Genomic DNA, 26,157 nt, shown 5'->3' on the forward strand with positions numbered 1-26,157 from the left:
TGTTTTCATAAAAAGTGTCTCATAGACTCTTTTCAGAAAAAATATCTGAGAGACACTTTTTCACCAAAAATGTCTCAGGGACATTTTTTTTTACAAAAAAGTTTTGGAGACATTTTTTTTACAATTTTGTTACTTATCTTTCCTTATACTTTTTGTCAAAGTATACGATAAAATAAAAGAACAATCAAAAAAGTGATTGTGAGATATTTTCTGTAAAAAAAATAGTCTATGAGACAATTTTGGCAGAGATATTTTTTCTGTCTCTTAGACATTTTTGGAAAAAAAATCTCTGAGACATTTTTGGTGAAAACAGTGAAACGTTGTTTGTGAAAAGTGTCTCCGGGACTTTTTTTGTGAAAAAGTACCTTAGAGTAATTTTTGATTAAAGTCGTATCTGAGGCTTTTTTTTTTGTAAAAAAGTGTCTCTGAGCCATATTTTTTAAAAGTGTCTCTGAGACTACAGATTTTGTGAAAAAGAGCCCGTGAGACATATTTTGTGGAAATAGTGTCTCCGAGACATTTTTTGCGAAAAAAAGTGTCAGACACATTTTGTCTGAAAAACCTGCCTGTGAGACATTTTTTGTGAAAAAGTTTCTGATAGACATTATTTGGTGAAAAAGCGTCTCTGAGAAATTTTTTGTGAAAAAAGTGTTCTGAGATTTTTTTGGTGGAAAAGTGTCTCTGAGACATTTTTTGCGAAACAGTGTCTGAGAGACATTATTTGTCTCGTATTGTGTAAAAGCTTTTATGAGACATTTTTTGCGAAAAAAAAGTGTCAGACACATTTTGTCTGAAAACCCTGTCTCTGAGACATTTTTTAAAAGTGTTTCTGCGACATTTTTTGTGAAAAAGTGTCTGACAGACATTATTTGGTGAAAAAGCGTCTCTGAGAAATTTTTTGTGAAAAAAGTGTTTCTGAGATTTTTTTGGTGGAAAAGTGTCTCTGAGACATTTTTTGCGAAACAGTGTTTGAGAGACATTATTTGTCTCGTATTGTGTAAAAGCTTTTATGAGACATTTTTTGCGAAAAAAAGGGTATCTGAGACTTGTTTGTGGAAATGAGTCTTGGAGACATCATTGGTAGAAAACAGTGTCTCTGAGACATTATGTCTGAAAACATAATCTCTGTTGTCTCATATTTTTTTAAAGTGTCTCTGAGACTACAGCTTTTGTGAAAAAGAGCACTTGAGACATATTTTGTGGAAATAGTGTCTCCGAGACATTTTTTGTAAACAAAGTGTCAGACACATTTTGTCTGAAAACCCTGTCTCTGAGACATTTTTTACAAGTTTTTCTGCGACATTTTTTGTGAAAAAGTGTCTGACAGACATTATTTGGTGAAAAAACGTCTCTGAGAAATTTTTTGTGAAAAAAGTGTTTCTGCGGTTTTTTTGGTGGAAAAGTGCCTCTGAGACATTTTTTGCGAAACAGTGTCTGAGAGACATTATTTGTCTCGTTTTGTGTAAAAGCGTTTATGAGACATTTTTTGCGAAAAAAAGTGTCTCTGAGACTTGTGTGTGGAAATGAGTCTTGGAGACATCATTGGTAGAAAAAAGTGTCTCTGAGACATTATGTCTGAAAAAAGAATCTCTGATGTCTCATATTTTTTAAAAGTGTCTCTGAGACTACAGCTTTTGTGAAAAAAGAGCCCGTGAGACATATTTTGTGGAAATAGTGTCTCCGAGACATTTTTTGTAAACAAAGTGTCAGACACATTTTGTCTGAAAACCCTGTCTCTGAAACATTTTGTGTGAAAAAAGTATCTCTGAGACATTTTGTTTTTAAAGTGGCTCTCAAACAGTTTTTGGTGGAAAAAGTGTCGGTGAGACATTATTTTGTTAAAAAAAAACGTTTCTGAGACATATTTTGTGAAAAATGTGTCTCTGAGACTTTTTTGGTGGAAAAAGTGTTTCTGAGACTTGTTTGTGGAAATGAGTCTTGAAGACATCATGGGTAGAAAAAAGTGTCTCTGAAACATTATGTCTGAAAAAAGAATCTCTGATGTCTCACTTTGTGTAAAAGCGTTTATGAGACATTTTTTGCAAAAAAAAGTGTCTCTGAGACTTTTTTGTGGAAATGTATCTTGGAGACATCATTGGTAGAAAAAAGTGTCTGAGAAATTTTTTGTGAAACAAGTGTTTTTGAGATGTTTTGGTGGAAAAGTGTCTCTGAGACTTATTTGTGGAAATGAGTCTTGGAGACATCATTGGTAGAAAAAAGTGTCTCTGAGACATTATGTCTGAAAAAAGAATCTCTGATGTCTCATATTTTTTAAAAGTGTCTCTGAGACTACAGCTTTTGTGAAAAAAGAGCCCGTGAGACATATTTTGTGGAAATAGTGTCTCCGAGACATTTTTTGTAAACAAAGTGTCAGACACATTTTGTCTGAAAACCCTGTCTCTGAGACATTTTTTAAAAGTGTTTCTGCGACATTTTTTGTGAAAAAGTGTCTGATAGACATTATTTGTCTCGTTTTGTGTAAAAGCGTTTATGAGACATTTTTTGCGAAAAAAAAGAGTCTCTGAGACTTGTTTGTGGAAATGAGTCTTGGAGACATCATTGGTAGATAACAGTGTCTCTGAGACATTATGTCTGAAAAAAGAATCTCTGATGTCTCATTTTGTGCGAAAGCGTTTATGAGGCATTTTTTGCGAAAAAAAATGTCTCTGAGACTTGTTTGTGGAAATGTATCTTGGAGACATCATTGGTAGAAAAAAGTGTCTCTGAGACATTTTTTCCGCAAAAAAAAACAAAATTTTCAAAATTTATTTTTGGTGGAAAAAGTGTCTCTGAGACTTGTTTGTGGAAGTGAGTCTTAGAGACATCATTGGTAGAAAAAAGTGTCTCTGAGACATTATGTCTGAAAAAACAATCTCTGATGTCTCACTTTGTATAAAAGCGTTTATGAGACATTTTTTGCGAAAAAAGTGTCTCAGTGACTTGTTTGTGGAAATGTATCTTGGAGACATCATTCGTAGAAACAAGTGTCTCTGAGACATTTTTTCAACAAAAATCTAATTTTTCCACAAAATAAGATTATTTGAGATATTTTGTTTGAAAAAAGTATCTCTGAGACATTTTGTTTTTAAAGTGGCTCTCAAATATTTTTTGGTGGAAAAAGTGTCTGTGAGACATTATTTTGTGAAACATTTTTTTTTTTGTGAAAAAGACATCTGAAGAAGACTTTTTTGTGAAAAAGTGTCTCTGAAACATTTTTTTTGTGAAATATGATATATCTCAGAAAAAATGTCTCAGAAACATAATTTTTTCTGTAAACAGTCCATTTTCTGAAAACAAAGTCTCTGAGACACTTTCCAAAAATGTGTCCAAATTTTTTCTGAAAACAGAGTCTCTGAGATACTGTTTTCTTAAAAACGTGTCTCTGATAAAAAAAAATATTCTTAATGATTTGAATACTAAATCCCATATTGTATCTGGCCTTCCAAATGATTTGCCATTAACAGGCTTGATTTATTTTCTGTTAGGTATTGAAGGCACTTTCAAAGGGGGGGTGTGGTTTTAAGCCTTTAAAGTCTTAAAAAGTTAGGTCGTTTTTTTTTCACACAATGCCCTGGTATTATTTTCTCTTTTTTTCTGGCAAACTTTTTTCTGATTTTGTTTGTTTCCATGAATTTTTGGGTTTACAAGCCTTTTTTTGGTAGAAGTTTTGTTGTTGTTCATTTGCCATAGACCATTTCAATGTTTGATAGACTCCATCAATGGCATAGGGAGTGAATGAATAAACGAGACTAGGAACGACAGAACAATAACAAAAGCAAGCAAAAAAGCCAAACAATGATGACTTTTTTGGTAGGCTTCTGTATTTGGGTTTTTTGTGAAATTTTCTCTGTTAACCCATTCGGGGGTTTGGGTGTTTCTTTTTTATTTGCCATTACTTTGGTTCTTGGTTTTTTACAAACACGCACGCACATACACACTCACAAAAACACTGGCACTGATTCAACCAAGGAATAGTAAAAAAAAATTGTAAAGAAAAAGGGCTTACAGCCATGATGGTTGCCAAAAGAAAGCACCTCTACAAATATACAAAGCCACTCTGTCGTATGCCGTATGTTTGTTGCAGTATGAATTGTCCAATTGCCTTCACCATATTTGATTAGGGGTGTGAATGTGTGTACAAGTGTTTGATAAGGAAGTGAGATTGAGTGTGAGTACAATATGATTGTTGATGCTCTTCATCTGTGAGCCTACCAAAATGAGGTGAGTACAAGATGTACACATGCACCCCACACTCTTTCTCTCGCACATGCACTTGTTTGCTTGCCTATATTGTGGAGAGTGTGAAAGTTTTCGCATGGGTGTGAGAGTGTGTGTATGTTAAAACAATTCACCCAACTTTAAGAGGCAAATACTCTGGCCCAGCAGTATTCTCATGACAAGTATGTGTGTAAAACTGCAATTGAGCAATGCACAATTCACATTATAGAGTGCCTAAACATTTACATACTAAGCAAAAGCAGTCAAATGCCAATTCGAGGAAAATAGCCATAGGGGGGGGGGGGGGGGGGACTGAGAGAATTTTTTTCCATTGCAAGAGAATATTCCTAGAAGAGGAGTGATAAAGAGGAGTTTAGCTAAGGGCATACATTTAAACAATGAATGTCTAGATTGCATGCAAATGCATGGACGAAAGATATATGTAAATGACAGACAGACAGACAGACACATAGAAAGACAGTTGACGGAAGAGACAGAACATAAGAACCCTTAGTGGTGTGCTGCCTATGAGGACAAACAATGTTCAACAATCATGTTCTCTCTAAGTCTTATATGATGATGAGGATGATGATGGCATATGTCATAGGTTTAAGTCCTCAATTGGTGTGAATGGACAGCCTAGTTAGTCTTCCAGTGTTCATTTCCGAGTATTTTACTTTCAACTTTCTGCCTTCTTGATTCATTATTACAACATTTTTGCAACTCGTATCAATTGTCTTTGGAATGGAAAAAACAACAACAACAATTGATGATTGTAACCCGTAAAAATCCTGTACTTATGACAATTACACAAAAACCAATAACCAGTTTAACCAATCAGTATACAAGAAAAATCAATCGGTAAAATTGCTAAATGAAATCTCTTCTATGGTAGTTACCAGGCTAAAGACCAGAGTTCCTTAATACCAAATGCTAATGCACTCGTATACATACTGTTGACCACAAGAACATTGAGAGTACATAGTTGGAAATTACAATTTAATTTATTAGCACTAGGGATCCATAGAATAAAAAACCGGATAGGAATTCTCGATTAATCAAGTTTATGGGTGGGAATATCAAAGAGATTGGAGAATGAGAAGAGATCGACTCAGTATGATCTTTGGTCAGTTATGGAGACATTTTAGAAGAGTTAAATACTAAAACATGTAACGGACATTACAAAGGGTTTAGGAGACAAGATAAGAGAAGGGATCGAGAAGAGAATCGACTCTTTGTACTTGTGGTCAGTTATAAGAATAAGCATTACAGAGGGTTTAGGAGAGAAGAGAAGAAGGTAGCGAGAAGAGAAGACAAGAGGAGATCGAGAAGAGAATCGACTCATTAGACTTATGGTCAGTTATATAGAATTAAGATTGAAACAAGTCCATGGTCTTCGCCCGAAATGTTTGTCTGCCCGACACAGCAATGCTATCTTTAGGACATTTTCCCGATAATATTCGGCATTTATTTTGATCTCACGGTCTATAATCTACCATTACGACAGCCCACACATTACCATCTTCTTAGCTGACCTCATAGGCAAGTAAACCCGATCATTTTGTTTGTTCACAAACTGCTCTATTTGGAATGACTTCTCATCGGAGAAAAGGAAATTCGGTAACTGGCCGAATTCAACACTTTTGTATTTTTTACTAACAAATATTACTCTCCGAAATGCATTGGTGGCCATTGTGTGGTGGAAATGAATATTTCCATAGAAAATTTTGTCAATAATTTATTTCTATAGAAAATTTTTACAAAATTTTATTTCTATAGAAAATTTTCTAAAAATTTTATTTCTATAGAAAATTTTGTCAACATTTTATTTCTATAGAAAATTTTGTCAAAATTTTATTTCTATAGACAAATTTGTCAAAATTATATTTCTATAGAAAATTTTGTCAAAATTTTATTTCTATAGAAAATTTTGTCAAAATTTTATTTTTATAGAAAATTTTGTCAAAATTTTATTTTTATAGAAAATTTTGTCAAAATTTTATTTTTATAGAAAATTTTGTCAAAATTTTATTTTTATAGAAAATTTTGTCAAAATTTTATTTTTATAGAAAATTTTGTCAAAATTGTATTTCTATAGAAAATTTTGTCAAAATTGTATTTCTATAGAAAATTTTTTTCAAAACTTTATTTCTATACAAAATTTTGTCACAATTTTATTTTTATAGAAAATTTTGTCAAAATTTTATTTTTATAGAAAGTTTTGTCAAAAGTTCATTTCTACTGAAAATTTTGTCAATATTTTATTTCTACAGAAAATTTTGTCAAAATTTTATTTCTGTAGAAAATTTTGTTAAATTTTTATTTCTAAAGAAAATTTTGTCAAAATTTTATTTCTATAGAAAATATTGTCAAAATTTTATTTCTATAGAAAATTTTGTCAAAATTTTATATCTATAGAAAATTTTGTCAAAATTTTATTTTTATAGAAAATTTTGTCAAAATTTAATTTTATAGAAAATTTTGCCAAAATTTTATTTTTATAGAAAATTTTGTCAAAAGTTCATTTCTACTGAAAATTTTGTCAATATTTTATTTCTACAGAAAATTTTGTCAAAATTTTATTTCTGTAGAAAATTTTGTTAAATTTTTATTTCTAAAGAAAATTTTGTGAAAATTTTACTTGATTTCTATACAAAATTTTGTCAAAATTGTATTTCTATAGAAAATTTTGTCAAAATTTTATTTCTATAGAAAATTTTGTCAAAAGTTTATTTCTGTAGAAACTTTTGTCAAAATTTTATTTCTTTAGAAATTTTTGTCAAAGCTTTATTTTATTTCCATAGAAAATTTTGTCAAAATTTTATTTCTAAAGGAAATTTTGTCAAAATTTCATTTCTATAGAAAATTTTGTCAAAATTTTATATTTATAGAAAATTTTGTCAAAATTTCATTTTTATAGAAAATTTTGTCAAAATTTTATTTTTATAGAAAATTTTGACAACATTTCATTTGTATAGAAAATTTTGTCAAAATTTTATTTTTATAGAAAATTTTGTCAATAATTTATTTCTATAGAGAATTTTTGTCAAAACTTTATTTCTATACAAAATTTTGTCAAAATTTTATTTTTATAGAAAATTTTGTCAATAATTTATTTCTATAGAAAATTTTTACAAAATTTTATTTCTATAGAAAATTTTGTCAAAAATTTATTTCTATAGAAAATTTTGTCAATAATTTATTTCTATAGAAATTTTTGTCAAAATTTTATTTTTATAGAAAATTTTTGAAAAAATTTAATTCCTTTAGAAAATTCTGTCAAAATTTTATTTCTTAAAATTTCTTTCCGGAGGACTTTAGTTTTTCTTTGGGTTTATCTCTTCCATCGAACCCATTTTTGTCCTCCAACAAATTCATGGCAGCTATCTCAGCCAGATTGCTTGCTTTAAATCTCCTTAAGTATTTTTATATAATTGGAATCAAAGTTGCCTAAATTGTCTTACATTTACCGATTAAATCAATTCCCTTTTTTCCCATTTAATAAAATTCCCCAGTTCTGATTTTAAACTGAGAACCTTCAGAAATAAAAAAAAAACAAACACAACAGAAAACTTAAATGAAAAATTCCATTCCCCACATGGCCTTATGTCTTTGTAAACCACTAAGACTAATAAAACAAAAACAAATGAACTGAACTGAACACTTCAAACAATGTCAGTATTTAATAGCATGAAAGAACAAAAAAAAACTTCTTTTGTGCTAATGTATTGTAGACCTCTGCCCCATCCTCCACTTTTATTCTTGCAGGAGGCAAGATGACCAACCGCCTGAAACTATGTGCACTCAAAATACTTTAGATTTGCAATTGCTCTTTAATTATCTTTGTGAAGAATTTCAAAGTTTCTCAAACCGAAAATTGTTTTGGGGGTACACCGAGCATAGGGCTCGGTTGCTTGTGTTTCACGCTCCTAACTTTTCATTTTGTAAAATTAAACTTTTGCGAATGTAAAGCTTCAAGGAATATGATGGGAAATGAGAAATGGAAGGTGGTTATATCAGAAAAATAAAAAAATAGGAGAAATTGCTAAATTTATGGGCAAAAATGACTTTATTAGACAGTACGGATGGACTGATGCACACCCAAGGATACATCTACGATTATAAATGCCGAATGTCATGTGGATCCTACATGTCCTACAGACAGTACTAATGCCTGGGCTAACAAACATTTCGGTTGCAGACCATGGATATTCCATCAGCACGCATCGACCAAGACTGTCTTACTGATTCCTCGCTTCACATCTACTACGCAATGGCCACCAAAATCTCCGGAAGATGTCGTAGTCTTGAACTGATTATTAGTCTTGGGCAAAATCTTTTATATAAAGGAATTAGTTTCTTTAAATCGTTCCTTCGTCCCATCTCTTGTAACAAATACAATTCGTACCGATTTCCATATTTGCCATCACTATCGTCTTCTACCGTCAGAGGAACTAGAGTCTTTATATATCTTCCTTCGCTCCATATAATTCCGTTGACAAAAGGACACGAGGTCGACATGTGGCGTCTTTGGCAATACTGCTCAGGGTGAGTCCCTGAGTCGATATAGTCATGTCCGTCTGTCTGAGAACATATTTTTGTGATCAATGTCCAGGTCGCAGGTTTAGTGCAATCATCTTCAAATTTGGCACTAAATAGATTCTGTTTTTGATCAGAATATAACCCTATTGGTTTTGGAAGAAATCGGTTCAGATTTAGATATAGCTCCCATATATATCTTTCGCTCGATTTTCCCTCATATGACCACAGACACCAAACTTGTAATCCGATTTACATGAAATGTTGCACAGGGAGTAGAATTAACATTCTAACTATGCATGTCAAATTTGGTCGAAATCGGTTCTGATTTAGATATAGCTGCCAAATATATATGTTTTTCCGATATGGCACAAATGGCCACAATACCCACATTTTCTTTAGAAAATCGCCACTGCTAAGTCGCAAAACTTGTCAAAATGACTCATATTTGCCTATATTTCCTATACATAACTATCGATCGGTAAATCATAAATAAACTTTCATGCATTTTATTTCTATAGAAATAAAATTTCGACAAAATTTTCTATTGTAATAAAATATTGACAAAATTTTCTATAGAAATAAAATTTTGACAAAAAATAAAATTTCGACAAAATTTTCTATAGGAATAAAATTTTGACAAAATTTTCTATTCGAATAAAATGTTGACGAAATTTTCTATAAAACTAAAATTTTGACACAATCTCATTTCTATAGAAATAAAATTTCGACAAAATTTTCTATTGGAATAAAATTTTGGCAAAATTTTCTATAGAAATAAAATTTCATCAAAATTTTCTATTGGAATAAAATTTTGATAAAATTTACTATAAAAATAAATTGATGACTTTTTACAAAATTTCCTATAAAAATAAAATTTCGAGAAAATTTTCAACAGAAATAAATCTTCGACAAAATTTTCTATTGTAATAAAATATTGACAAAATTTTCTAAAAACTAACATTTTGACAAAATTTTCTATAGAAATAAAATTTTGACAAAATTACATACAATTTCGACAAAATTTTCTAAAGAAATAAAATTTTGACAAAATTTTGTATAGGAAAAAAAATTCGACAAAATATTCTGACGAAATTTTCTGACAAAATTTTTTGACGAAACTTTCTATAAAACTAAAATTTTGACAAAATCTCATTTCTATAGAAATAAAATTTCGACAAAATTTTCTATTGGAATAAAATTTTGGCAAAATTTTCTATAAAAATAAAATTTGAAACTAAAATTTTGACAAAATCTCATTTCTATAGAAATAAAATTTTGCCAAATTTTCTATTGGAATAAAATTTTGGCAAAATTTTCTATAGAAATAAAATTTCAACAAAATTTTCTATTGGAATAAAATTTATATAAAATTTTCTATAGAAATAAATTGATGACTTTTTACAAAATTTTCTATAAAAATAAAATTTTGAGAAAATTTTCAACAGAAATAAAATTTTGACAAAATTTTCTATTGTAATAAAATATTGACAAAATTTTCTAAAAAATAACATTTTGACAAAATTTTCTAAATAAATAAAATTTTGACAAAATTACATACCATTTCGATAAAATTTTCTAAAGGAATAAAATTTTGACAAAATTTTCTATAGGAATAAAATTTCGACAAAATTTTCTGACGAAATTTTCTTAAAAAAATTTTTTTTAATAAATTTTCTATAAAACTAAAATTTTGACAACATCTCATTTCTATAAAAATAAAATTTCGACAAAATTTTCTATTGGAATAAATTTTTGGCAAAATATTCTATAGAAATAAAATTTCAACAAAATTTTCTATTGGATTAAAATTTTGATAAAATTTTCTATAAAAATAAAATTTCAACAAAATTTTCTATTGGAATAAAATTTTGATAAAATTTTCTGTAGAAATAAATTGATGACTTTTTACAAAATTTTCTATAAAAATAAAATTTTGAGAAAATTTTCAACAGAAATAAAATTTTGACAAAATTTTCTATTGTAATAAAATATTGACAAAATTTTCTAAAAAATAACATTTTGACAAAATTTTCTAAATAAATAAAATTTTGACAAAATTACATACCATTTCGATAAAATTTTCTAAAGGAATAAAATTTTGACAAAATTTTCTATAGGAATAAAATTTCGACAAAATTTTCTGACGAAATTTTCTTAAAAAAAAAAAATTGAATAAATTTTCTATAAAACTAAAATTTTGACAACATCTCATTTCTATAAAAATAAAATTTCGACAAAATCTTCTATTGGAATAAATTTTTGGCAAAATATTCTATAGAAATAAAATTTCAACAAAATTTTCTATTGGATTAAAATTTTGATAAAATTTTCTATAGAAATAAATTGATGACTTTTTATAAAATTTTCTATAAAAATAAAATTTTGAGAAAATTTTCAACAGCAATAAAATTTCGACAAAATTTTCTATTGTAATAAAATATTGACAAAATTTTCTAAAAAATAACATTTTGAAAAAATAAAATTTTGACAAAATTACATACAATTTCGACAAAATTTTCTAACGAAATAAAATTTTGACAAAATTTTTTATAGGACTAAAATTTCGACAAAACATTCTGACGAAATTTTCTCAAAAAACATTTTTTGACGAAATTTTCTATAAAACTAAAATTTTGACAAAATCTCATTTCTATAGAAATAAAATTTCGCAAAATTTTCTATTGGAATAAAATTTTAATAAAATTTTCTATGGAAATAAAATTTCAACTACATTTTCTATAGAAATAAAATTTTGACAAAATTTTCTATAGAAATAAATTGATGACTTTTTACAAAATTTTCTATAAAAATAAAATTTTGGGAAAATTTTCTACAGAAATAAAATTTTGACAAAATTTTCTGTAGAAATAAGACTTTGACAAAATAAGAAATACAATTTTGACAAAATTTTCTATAAAAATAAAATTTTGAGAAAATTTTCTAAAGATATAAAACTTTAACAAAATTTACTATCGAAAAAATTTCTACAAAATTTTTTATAGAAATAAAATTTGTACAAAATTTTCTAAAGAAATAAATTTGTCTTTAGAATCAAAATTTCGACTAAATTTTTTTATAGGAATAAAATTTCTCCAAAATTTTCTTTAGAAATAAAATTGCGACAAAATTATTTATAGAAATAAAATTTTGACAAAATTTTCTATAGAAATAAACTTTTGACAATATATTCTAAAGAAATAAAAATTTGACAAAAATTTTTAAAGAAATAAAATTTCAACAAAATTTTCTATAGAAATAAAATGTTGACAAAATTATCTTTAGAAATAATTTTGATTTTCGTGTTAGATCCAACTACCATTGTGAGTAAGTTCTCCCTTTTTTGTAAAAGTAGTATCTGAAATAACTAAAATAAAATAATAAAACACAACCAAACAAATTTTGATCAAATACTTTAAAATAGGAATTTATTTATTTGATTGATTTTTTGTAAAATTTTATTAAAATGTTGTAAAATTTTATTAAATTTTTGGCACGTGTGGAAACCGTGATCTAGAGTCAGCCTAACATTAAATCAAGGCAACCTAACTTTACCTAATATAACCATGGCAAAGTTATTATATCACGACCCAATAATAATGTAGGGTATAATCAAAAGAAAAATTCACAGAATAAAATAATTGTGCATTGAAATGGAAGGAATCACGCTGGAAATGTGTTGTGAGAAACTATTTCATTCTTTTATAATTTTCATTTAATTTTCATCCTCCAATAAGTAATTAAATTTTTTTCTGTTACTTCTCATTCCTGTGGAAGAGGTGTTGAGGGGGGAGGGGGTTTTCTTCAATAAACGCAATTGCATTGTCTCTCTAAGTGTAATGCTTGAATCACTACATTGCTCTCAAGTGTGTGTATGTGTGTGTGTTTTCTTTGAAGGGGGTTTGCATTTTTCTCTTCCTAGTAGTTGCTCGCTCTCGCTCTCTCTCTACCCCTCCTTCTCTTTATCTTTCTGTTGAATTCACTAGTATTTGTGTTACACAATTCAGCATGCCTAACATAAGAACAAAATACCAAAAAAATCCAATAAAGCTCAAAAAGCCACTGAAAAATGCAACAATGGGCAAACAAAAATGTTCGCTTCGAAATTCCTCTTAAAACAATAAATAAAATTGCTAGTCAAAATGAAGAAGGACAATGGGGAGAAAAAAAGAGAAACAGAAATTAAAAAACACACACATACACAAAAACCCTCTTGAAAACAGAAACACAAAGCGAGGAGCCACACACTTTAAGTGATGTATCAGTATCATCTGTATCTCTGTGTGTATTGGCCATCCAACGCCCATTTGTCCTTTCAGAAAACGACGAGTATCATTCACAGGATCTGATAGTGAAAAATGCAACAACCCATCATCTAAATGGTCTAGAGACATCGCGGCAGTAGGGTAGATAGCCAGAACGGTTAGGACTCTCTGTTACCATTACCGTGGCTAGTAGCCTCAATAGTCGCCAACTTGAATCTTGTTTTCATCCTATGCATTGTGCGTGAGTAAAAATTATGCCATTGGCCACTAAAGTCCAATAGCTTGATTTAAGCTTCTTCGAAAAGTGAGTAAATGCTGAATTGCTACAGCATTTACAGTGTGCCTTGGATCGCCACCACACAAGTATGAGTATTTACCCGTAGTCTTTTGTGATATTGTTAATGGCTTTGTGGTGAGGTGGGATTCACATTTTGATACAAACGAGTTCTAGCAAGGAAAGTACACAGAATAAAATATTTTCAATTAAAAATAGATTGAATTTGTTAAATGAGAAAAATAAAGTCAATAAAGAAAATGAGTGGACATTTTTTTTAATTTTTAATTAATAAATTAATTTTCCCAATTATTAAAATAATATAAAAAACATATTTTTAAATAAAAAATATTAAATTTAAATATATTTTTAAAAATAATACGCTATGTGCTCTTAGCTATAGGAGCATCATCCAATCAAATCAATTATAAATAATTGATAATTATTTTATAAATAAATAAGCAATAATATAATAAATAATTGATAAACTCAATTAAAAAAATAATTAATTTTTTCGACCAACATCAATTCAATTATGAATTAAAACCAATTAAAAATTTAATTAAAAGACCCAGAAGAAATCAATTAATTTTTTAAGCAATTATATTTTTATATTATTTAATTAATTAATTAATTAAAATATTAATTATTTTTAATTAATTCTGTGATTGATATTATCATTTTCGTGAGTGGACCAAAATCAAATCAATTATGAATTAAAACCAATTAAAAATTTAATCAAAAGACCCAGAAGAAATCAATAAATTTTTTAATAAAGTATGTTTTATATTATTTAATTAATTAATTAATATTATTTATTTTTAATTAATTCCGTGATTGATATTAACATTTTCGTGAGTGGAGAACTTACAATTAAAAAATTAATTGAATAAATTAATTTCGTTATTCAAACAAAAAAAACAAAAAATTCATCTAAACTAAAAGTAATTATAAGTAAATAAATTTACAAAATAATTAACAACCTTAAACAAAAAAAAATAATTTAAAATTTTCGACCAAAATCAATTAAATTTTGAATTGAAATCAATTAAAAATTTAATTAAAAGACCCAGAAGAAATCAATTAATTTTTTAAGCAAGTATATATTTTTTTAAATATAATTAATTCTTTAATTGGTACTATTACTTCTGTGATTGAAGAAATTACAATTAGAAATTAATTGGACCATTTATAGGAATATTTATAGTAATACAATTTCGCCAACATTTTCTTTAGAAATAAAATTTCGTTATTTAATCAAAAAAATTCGTTATTTAATCAAAAACATTTCATTTAAAGAAAAAATAATTATAAATAAATAAACAATAATATAATAAACAATTTGTAAACTTAAATAAAAAAAATTATTGAATTTTTCGACCCACCATTTTACACCAATTAAATTATAAAATAAAACCAATTTAAATGTCAATTGAAAAAAATCAATTAATTTTTTAAAACTTTAGTTTTTATTTAAAAAAAAAAATAATTTAATTGGAATTTCCTTTGAAATAGTTTTGAATTATATTTCAAATATGTAAAAACATTTTATAGCTAATTTTTCTTATAGAAGTTTCATAAACCCTTTACACCATTTACACAGAAAGACCCCATGCATTTTCCAAGTGGGATTCTTGTGCGTGTGCCAGGAAACGCATTGATATGCATCAGCAAAATAAAACATTTTGTTGTCTTCTCATTTTCCATTTTTTTCTTGGCAATTCAAAATAGATTTTCCCATTGTTACGTTTTCTCATTAAGGAAAGCACAACCATTGTCCACTGATGGGGGCGAATTTTCATTATACTCAGGGAAAATTGGACCAATGGTTAAGAGTGGACAAAAGAAAGTACAGCTTAACCACAAATGGGGAGCAGGTGAATTTATATGAAATCAATATGTAAACTATTGACTTCAGTTTCATTTACTTTTGCACTTTGCTTAAAATTCATAAGAATTTCTTTAGAGATTAATTCATTATAATTTAAATTGAAGTTCATTAATAATTTCATTTGAAATTCCTTGAAATTCAAGCATACATCCATTCATTGATTAATTCATTATAATTTAAATTTCATTTCATTTGAAGTTCGTTAGAATACGACTTGAAATTCATTCATACATATATTTATATACATTAAAATTGCATTTGTAATTCATTAGAATTTCATTTGGAATTGTTTTCATGTGTAAAATTGAATTTCATTCACTAAAAATGTGTAAATATTCCATGTACGCATTTTTTTGCAGTTCCATTAGAGTTTGTTTTTTTCTAAATCATTAAAATTTATTAAAATTTGATTTGGAAATTATTTGAAATTCATTAGAGTTGGAAAAATCCAAAAATACAATTTAATTTAAAATTCATTAGAATTTCGTTTAAAATATATAAGAATTTCATTTGAAATTTATTAAAATTTTAGTTGAAATTAATTTTAGAATTTAATTTGAACTTTTTTAGACTTTGTTTTTTCTAAATCATTAAAATTTAATTGCACATTTATTTGAATGTCATATAGAAATTATTGGAATTTCATATGAAATTCATTAAAGTTGCATTTTAAATGACTAATATCTTAGATAAATATAAATCCATTTAAAATTCAGTAGAATTTCATTTAAAACACATAAGAATTTAATTTGAAAAATTTTGAAGTTTATTAGAATTTTATTTGAAATTAATTTTAGAATTGCTTTGGATTTGTTTTTTAGTTTTAATTTAAAATCATTAAATAAATAAAATTTCATTTGAACGTCATAAGAATTTCGTTACTTAATTTGAAATTAATTAGAATTTTATTTGAGTTTTATGTTGAGTTTTTTAGTTTTTCTTTAATATTTGAAAATTCTTATAATTCTTATAATTTTATTTGAAAATCATTAGAGCTGCATTTAAAAAAAAAATATTTTAAATTCATTTGAAACTCATAAGAATTTTACTGTTTTATGAATTTGAAATTTATTAGAATTTTATTTGATACGATATTTAGAATTTCATATCATATCATATGATCATATCATATCATATCATATCATATCATATCATATCATATGATCATATCATATCATATCATATCATATCATATCATATCATATCATATCATATCATATCATATCATATCATATCATATCATATCATATCATATCATATCATATCATATCATATCATATCATATCATATCATATCATATCATATCATATCATATCATATCATATCATATCATATCATATCATATCATATCATATCATATCATATCATATCATATCATATCATATCATATCATATCATATCATATCATATCATATCATATCATATCATATCATATCATATCATATCATATCATATCATATCATATCATATCATATCATATCATATCATATCATATCATATCATATCATATCATATCATATCATATCATATCATATCATATCATATCATATCATATCATATCATATCATATCATATCATATCATATCATATCATATCATATCATATCATATCATATCATATCATATCATATCATATCATATCATATCATATCATATCATATCATATCATATCATATCATATCATATCATATCATATCATATCATATCATATCATATCATATCATATCATATCATATCATATCATATCATATCATATCATATCATATCATATCATATCATATCATATCATATCATATCATATCATATCATATCATATCATATCATATCATATCATATCATATCATATCATATCATATCATATCATATCATATCATATCATATCATATCATATCATATCATATCATATCATATCATATCATATCATATCATATCATATCATATCATATCATATCATATCATATCATATCATATCATATCATATCATATCATATCATATCATATCATATCATATCATATCATATCATATCATATCATATCATATCATATCATATCATATCATATCATATCATATCATATCATATCATATCATATCATATCATATCATATCATATCATATCATATCATATCATATCATATCATATCATATCATATCATATCATATCATATCATATCATATCATATCATATCATATCATATCATATCATATCATATCATATCATATCATATCATATCATATCATACCATATCATATCATATCACATATCAAATCATTTCATATCACTGGAAATTCATAGCAATACCTTTAGGAATTTAGGAATTTTTGCAATTCCACTTCAATTTCCCTCCAATTCTATTCGAAAACTCCCTTTGAATTTCAATCGAAAGCAATTCGAATCTTATTACTTAAGCGTTTCAAATTTTGAAGCTTGAATTTTATTTGAAAACTACCTTTGAATTTCATTCGAAAGAAATTCCTATTTTATTTGTTATGCGCTTCAAATTTTAATGTGTATTGGATTTGATTTTGTTGTTGTTTTCGAATATTTTATTTATTTAAATTATTAAAAAAAATTTATTATTAAAGAAATTTATTTATGTTTTTGTTTTGCTTTATTCGAATTTCATTCAACTGAACTACATTAAATTTAGTTTCAATTGAATTGATTTTTTCATACATCCAACGCAGGACTTTTCATGCACACTGATTATATTTATCACTTCAACTCAATCCCATAGTTATACAAAATTGCACATTTTAGTAGTATTTTGGTTGACTGGTTGACTTGGTTGGATGCCTGCATTGGGGTTTGTTGGTTGGTGAACATCCAATAAGAACAACAACAACAACCACAGCAGATATACACAAACAGCATAAAAACTAGCAGAAAATCTGCCAACGGCAACAAAGTCATAAGGTTGACTTGGCGCAATCAACCTGATCAATTAAAACAACAATTGCAAACGAATGTGGCCGCACTACCCTCCCCAGAGACCATCAAGGTGCAATAGCTTTCTTGCTAGGGGCAATGTTTAATGCCCGTTAGCTTGTTACTACTGCTGGTAGCGTTGATGTTGGCAATTCTTGAATGGTGATGGTGCTGTGATGGTGGTGGTGGTGAATACTGCAAGTCATGTGTGAACGCATGCTAAAGAAAAATCGAGGACCAACGAAAAAACGTGTAGAAACAAAGACCACAATTCGGCAATTTTTGCCTCCGGATCTTGCCTTCGTCATTCATGGACTCTTTACTGATGTTAGCTACTAAAGCTGTATTGTTTTTCTTTTGTATTATTGCCGACCTTTTGCAATGCTGAACCCCCTCCACTTATCCACCATAACCACTGTAGTAGTTTTATATCCTCTGTATAGTTATTTCTCAATCGTCTCATCACTTTTATCATAGCCATGGAAAGACAACAGTAACATTTTGGTATATATCCGAGAGAGAGAGAAAGAGAGAGAGAGCGAGAGATTGTTGCAGAATAAACGTTTTTTGTCGTTGTTATTCCTCATGTATTTAACCATCGTTAGATTGTGTTGTCAGATAATAGAGATATACCCACATACCTGCATACCATGTATTTACCAGCAATAAATGATATTAGAGTTTAACGAAAATAAATTGAAAATGTTCAATTCACTTATTATTTATTTTTTCTTATTTATTTTCAGAATACCAAGGTTTTTAAAAAATACCAAAGTAAGTCAATTTTGTGATGCAATTATACTTATGGCCATTTATTTTTACTAATATCTCTTCGCACAAAATCGTTCGTTCGTAAGAAGTCATAATAAACATACACAAAAAAGCTTACAGAAGTGCAACTTGGTAAGGGAAGGAATAAAATTTTCTATAGAAATAAAATTTTGACAAAATTCTCTATAGAAATAAAATTTTGACAAAATTTTCTATAGAAATAACATTTTGACAACATTTTCTATAGAAACAAAATGTTGATCAAATTTTCTATAAAAATACAATTTTGACAAAATTTTCTATAAAAATAAAATTTTGACAAAATTTTCTGTAGAAATAAAATTATGACAAAATTAGCTATAGAAATAAAATTTTGACAAAATTAGCTATAGAAATAAAATTTTGATAAAATTAGCTATAGAAATAAAATTTTGATAAAATTTTTTATAGAAATAAAGTTTTGACAAAGTTATCTATACAAGTAAAATTTTGACAACATTTTCTATAGAAACAAAATTTTGATCAAATTTTCTATAAAAAATACAATTTTGACAAAATATCTATTGAAATAAAATTTTGACAAAATTTTCTGTAGAAATAAAATTTTGACAAAATTAGCTATAGAAATAAAATTTTGATAAAATTTGTTATAGAAATAAAGTTTTGACAAAATTCTCTATATAATAAAATTTTGACAACATTTTCTACAGAAATAAAAATTTGACAAAATTTTCTATAGATAAAAAATTTTGACAATATTTTCTATTGCATTGTAGTTTAGTCAATGCATGGTTTTAAGCTGAAATAAAAAACAACAACAATGATTAAAGAAAAAAACCAACAATAACAAAACGAATGAAATAAAAATTTGAGAAAATTTTCTATATTTAGAAATAAAATGCTGACAAAATTTTCTTTAGAAATAAAATTTTGACAAAAAATTCTATTGAAATAAAATTTTCTATAGAAATAAAATTTTGACAAAATTTTTTATAGGAAAAAAATTTTGACAAAATTTTCTATAGGAAAAAAATTTTGACAAAATTTTCTATAGAAATAAAATTTTTAAAAAATTTTCTACAGAAATAAAAGTTTCAGAAAATTGTCTATAGAAATAAAATTTTGACAAAATTATATATAAAAATAAAATCTTGACAAAATTTTCTATAGATATAAATTTATTGATATTTTTGATTTATGCTTAAAACCAAGCATTGACTAAACTACAAGTGTAGCTTAACCTATCAACCAATTATCAGAATTAATTCGGGTAATTCTCTAAACCCAAAGTGAGCTACACTTGAACCTCCTGAAAAAAGTCAAATTTGTTTAGGCATTAGCCGACTATCAAGGCTAATGCCTAAACAAATTTGCAAGCATATCTATCAAAATAAAATTTTGACAAAATTTTCTATAGAAATACAATTTTGACAAAGTTTTCTATAGAAATACAAGTTTGACAAAATTTTCTATAAAAATAAAATTTTACCCAAATGTTCTATAAAAATAAATTTTCTTCAATGCATACAATTTTTACAACATTTTCTATAGAATCAAAATTTTGACAAAATTTTCTATAGAAACAAAAATTTGACAAAATTTTCTATAGAAATAAAATTTTGACAAAGTTTTCTATAGAAATACAATTTTCAGAAAATTTTCTATAGAAATAACATTTTGACAAAATTTTCTATAAAAATAACATTTTAACAAAATTTTCTAAAAAATAAAATTTTAACAAAATTTTTAGTAAAATTTTGCTAAATTTTCTATAGAAATAAAACTTTAACAAAATTTTCTATAGAAATAAAATTTTGACAACATTTTTTATAGAAATAAAATTTTGACAAAATTTTCTATAAAAATAAAATTTTAACAAAATTTTCTGTAGAAATAAAATTTTCTATAAAAATAAAATGTTGACAAAATTTTCTATAAAAATAAAATATTAACAAAATTTTTAATAAAATTTTGCCAAATTTTCTACAGAAATAAAATTTTGCCAAATTTTCTACAGAAATAAAATTTTAACAAAATTTTCTATAGAAATAACATTTTAACAAAATTTTCTATAAAAATAAAATTTTAACAAAATGTTTAGTCAAATTTTGCTAAATTTTCTATAGAAATAAAATTTTAACAAAATTTTCTATAGAAATAAAATTTTGACAAAATTTTCTTTAGAAATAAAATTTTGACAAAATTTTCTATAAAAAGAAAATTTTAACAAAATTTTCTGTAGAAACAAAATTTTCTATAAAAATAAAATGTTGACAAAATTTTTTATAAAAATAAAATTTTAAAAAAATTCTTAATAATATTTTGCCAAATTTTCTACAGAAATAAAATTTGAACAAAATTTTCTATAGAAATAACATTTTAACAAAATTTTCTGTAGAAATAAAATTTTCTATAAAAATAAAATTTTAACAAAATGTTTAATAAAAGTTTGCCAAATTTTCTATAGAAATAAAATTTTGCCAAATTTTCTATAGAAATAAAATTTTAACAAAATTTTCTATAGAAATAAAATTTTGACAAAATTTTCTATAGAAATAAAATTTTGAAAAAATTATTTATAAAAATACAATTTTAACAAAATTTTCTGTACAAATAAAATTTTCTATAAAAATAAAATTTTAACAAAATTTTTAATAAAATTTTGCCAAAATTTCTATAGAAATAAAATTTTGCCAAATTTTCTATAGAAATAAAATTTTGCCAAATTTTCTATAGAAATAAAATTTTAACAAAATTTTCTACAGAAATAAAATTTTAACAAAATTTTCTATAGAAATAACATTTTAACAAAATATTCTATAGAAATAAAATATTGACAATATTTTTATAGAAATGAAATTTTGACAACATTTTCTACAAAAATGGCTTAAAAAGGAGATTTCACGCTTCATTTCTACCGTACAAAAGCCACGCAGGGCCAATTTCGAGCTGTTTGTGATGGCTTTGTCGGCTTTTGGAGGCCACTATTCGTACCAAATTAATTCTAAAATTTGATGTTGTTGTTTCCGACTTTTGTGCTTTCGCTTTGCCACCCTGTATATGTTACCGGGGATAAAAACATTTATCGGTACACCCTACAGCCCACCTTTATGGAAAATTGTTTGTGGGGGTTTTACCTACAAAACTACTTTTACGGATACACTCACGCGCCCACACAAACGTTACATACGTTAAATACCTTCGTAATCAAAGCTACTTCCACGTACAGGTGAATGCGTGAGTGTCAGTGCGTGTATGTATGAGTTTCCGTTTCCTTTGAAGGAAAACAATGTCTGCTCAACGTACCTGATGACTCGGTAGTTAATGTCGTTGTCGTTGTCATTGCTGTCAGTGCTAGTGCACTACTTCCACTTCCATAAACTATAAAGCTACCACTGACTATACCTTTTATTGTTGTCATCCGGAGGAGGTTCACATTGGGGTTTGTTGTTTTTTTAATTGTTCTTGTCGTTGTTGTCTTAAATGGCATTGTGTCGCCACAGGATATGGTCTTTGGTAGTAGTCGGTTTTTTTTTTGTTACTAGACCTTCTTCATTGTTTCCTTTCTTCATTCTCTCTACGATTCTTTCATAAATGTAAAGACTTTTATGGATGTTTTCTCGTCCATGTTAACGTTGCCGGTGTGGTTGTAATGGATAGATTCACATACTTACACACAAACTCATGCAGATAGGCAAATGTAGATCCAATTTAACGCAGAGGTTTCCTCTTGAGCATATACTCACACACACAGATGCATACACGTGTAGATTTACTTGAGTGCCACTCACGTAGCAATGCATTTAAAAAAGTTTTGGTCGTTTGTTGCTTCATTGCATTGGTTTGTATTGTTGGCCATTGTGTTCATTCATTCCTTTGAGCTTGGGGCCTTGCTTGGATTTGTCTGTTGCTCCTACTGCCTGCCAGCCATGGCCAGAATACCATTTGGTATGTTTGGCTGTAGTTTGAGTTGTTTACTTATGGCATTTCAAAAGATTACCATCGTTTTCATTAAGATAAAACTTTGATTGGAATGCGATTACAAATTGGTACAGGAATTATTGCTGAATAACCAACCACACCGACCACTTGTGTACACAAACACACGAATATACATTCACACACACAGCATATGCTCTCAAAAATAAAAGCCAAACAAAATATACCTGCAGAGATTTATATTGTTTACATGTTGTCTTTATGGCACAAGATAAGTGCAAAGCATCACAAGAGAAAAAACAACCAGGAGAGAGAGTGAGAGAGAAGATATCATCCATATTTTGGGTTAGATCGTGTGTGTGTGTGTTTATGTGAGTATGTTTGACCTGCATGCGGTTTTATGGGGCAAACAAACAAAAATTTTAAAGTCACACCAGGGTTAGCAATGTCACATTAACATGGAGAGCTACAAATATACAAACACTCTCAGCTTCTCTTATAGTTTATCACACACATGCACACAAACCTATGTATGGCTTAAGCTATAAGACAACAAGTCTTTGAACATTTTTATTAAGTTTTTAAGGTAAACTTATCAAAATCTCATTGTTATTAGCCTAGATTAAGTCTTGAATAAGTTTACTTACTCTTAATAACTCTGAATGAGAGTGTATTTTACTTACTCTTAATAACTCTGAATGAGAGTGTATTAATTGATGAAAGTTTTGAAATATAATCACCATATGATTGGTTGAGGTGTTAAAAACGATTATTGGCTTTTAATTTTGTTTATGGTTTTGGTAAAAGATTCTTCATTAAAAATTGTGAGACTAGAAAATGCGGAAAGTTTTGTTGGGATTTTAATGGGTTTGAAGCGATACTAATGGATAGTAAATTAGTAAGTTTGAAAAGGTTAACTAAATCATACTCCTACATATGACTATGTCAAGCAAAATTGGGTATTATCAATAATGACAAACTAGATTAAATCTAAAGCGTAGCCGTAATGGCTTCGATTAGATTGAAGATGTTGGCAGAATTGACGGAAACACCAAAAACATGCTGAAACATCAAAGAATAATAGGGGAAACGGTGGGTGAAACAGCGGATGCTGCAATAACCCATTATCGTATACCTGAGGTGACCATGGCTGCCGAATGTGACATTATGAGGGCAGTAAGATGGTCCTGGGACACCCATTCTCTCCAATTTTCTCAGAAATACAATTTTCTATAGCAATAAAATTTTGAAAAAATCTATATAAATATCATTTTCACAAACTTTTCTATAGAAATAGTATTTAAAAAAAATTCTAACGAAATAAAATTTTGACAATATTTTCTATAGAAATAAATTTTTGACAAAATGTTTCTATAGAAATAAATTTTTGCCAAAATTTTCTAAAGAAACAAAATTTTCTACAGAAATAAAATTTTGACAAATTTTCTTTTCAATAGAAATTAAATTTTCACAAGATTTTCTAAAGAAATAAAATTTACTAAAGTAATAAAACTAAAGTTTTGAGAAAATTTTCTAAAGAAATAAAATTTTGACAAAATTTGCTATAGAAATAAACATTACGAAAATAATCTATAGAAATAAATTTTGACAAATTTTTTACAAAAATAAAATTTTCTATAGAAATAAAATTTTGAAAAGATTTTCTAAAGTAAAAATTTTTGACAAAATTTTCTTTAGAAATAAAATTTTGACCAAATTTTCTTTAGAAATAAAATTTTTACAAATTTTTTTAGAAATAAAATTTTCACAGCCTTTTCTATAGAAATAAAATTTTGAAAACAATTTTCTATAGAAATAAAATGTTGACATAATTTTCTATAGAAATAAAACTTTGTCATAATTTTCTATAGAAATAAAATTTTGACATAATTTTCTACATAAATAAAATTTTGACAAAATTGTCTATAGGTAGAAAATAGAAATAAAATGTTAACAGTTTTTTTATAGAAATAAAGTTTGACAACATTTTCTATAGAAATAAAATTTGGAAAAAAATTTTCCATAGATTAAAATTTTAATAAATTTTTGTATAAAAATAAAAGAGAAACAAAATTTTCTATAGAAATAAAATTTTGCAATATTTTCTATAGAAATACAAAATTGAAAAAAAATTCTTTAGAAATAAAATTTTGACATAATTTTCTATAGAAATAATATTTTGACAACATTTTCTATAGAAATAAAATTTAGACAAATCGTTAACAATTTTTTTTTATAGAAATAAAGTTTGACAACATTTTCTATAGAAATAAAATTTGGAAAAAATTTTCCATAGACCTAAAATTTTAATAAATTTTTGTATAAAAATAAAAAAGAAACAACATTTTCTAGAGAGATAAAATGTTGACAAAGTTTTCTATAGATATAAAATTTTGACAATATTTTCTATAGAAATACAAAATTGAAAAAAAAATTGTATAGAAATAAAATTTTGACATATTTTTCTATAGAAATAATATTTTGACAACATTTTCTATAGAAATAAAATTTTGACAAAATTTTCTATAAAAATTTTCTATTTCATTTTCTATAGAAATAAAATTTAGACAAAATTTTCTATAAAAATACAGTTTTAAAAAAATGTTCTATAGAAATAAAATTTTGACATAATTTTCTGTAGAAATAAATTTTTGACATAATTATCTATAGAAATAAAATTTTGACAAAATTTTCTATAGATAGAAAATAGAAATAAAATGTTAACAATTTTTTTATAGAAATAAAGTCTGACAACATTTTCTATAGAAATAAAATTTGGAAAAAATTTTCCATAGACCTAAAATTTTAATAAATTTTTGTATAAAAATAAAAAAGAAACAAAATTTTCTAGAGAGATAAAATGTTGACAAAGTTTTCTATAGATATAAAATTTTGACAATATTTTCTATAGAAATACACATTTGACAAAGTTTTCTATAGAAATAAAATTTTGACATAATTTTCTATAGAAATAAAATTTTGTCATAATTTTCTATAGAAATAAAATTTTGACATAATTTTCTATAGAATAAAAATTTTGACATAATTTTCGATAGAAATAAAATTTTGACAAAATTTTCTATAGATAGGAAATAGAAATAAAATGTTAATAATATTTTTTATAGAAATAAAGTTTGATAACATTTTCTATAGAAATAAAATTTGGAAGAAATTTTCCATAGACCTAAATAAATTTTTGTAAAAAAATAAACAAAATTATCTAGAGATATAAAATTTTAACAAAATTTTCTAAAGAAATGAAATTGAGACAAAATTTTCTATAGAAATAAAATTTTGACATATTTTTCTATATAAATAAAATTTTGACATTTTT

General features: G+C 26.0%; 1 protein-coding gene across 1 annotated transcript in view; it reads left to right on the top strand.

Annotated features, from left to right (window-relative positions):
• The window catches only part of DIP-gamma (Dpr-interacting protein gamma), a 534,433-nt gene that overhangs the window by 422,849 nt on the left and 85,427 nt on the right, over positions 1-26,157 (top strand). The window contains exon 3 of the mRNA XM_075289492.1: positions 18,860-18,887. The gene's annotated coding sequence lies outside the window, so the exon portion shown is untranslated. The remainder of the gene's footprint in view (positions 1-18,859; positions 18,888-26,157) is intronic.

The sequence above is a fragment of the Haematobia irritans genome, chromosome 1, assembly GCF_050003625.1.
Source record: "Haematobia irritans isolate KBUSLIRL chromosome 1, ASM5000362v1, whole genome shotgun sequence".
Taxonomy (NCBI): domain Eukaryota; kingdom Metazoa; phylum Arthropoda; class Insecta; order Diptera; family Muscidae; genus Haematobia; species Haematobia irritans.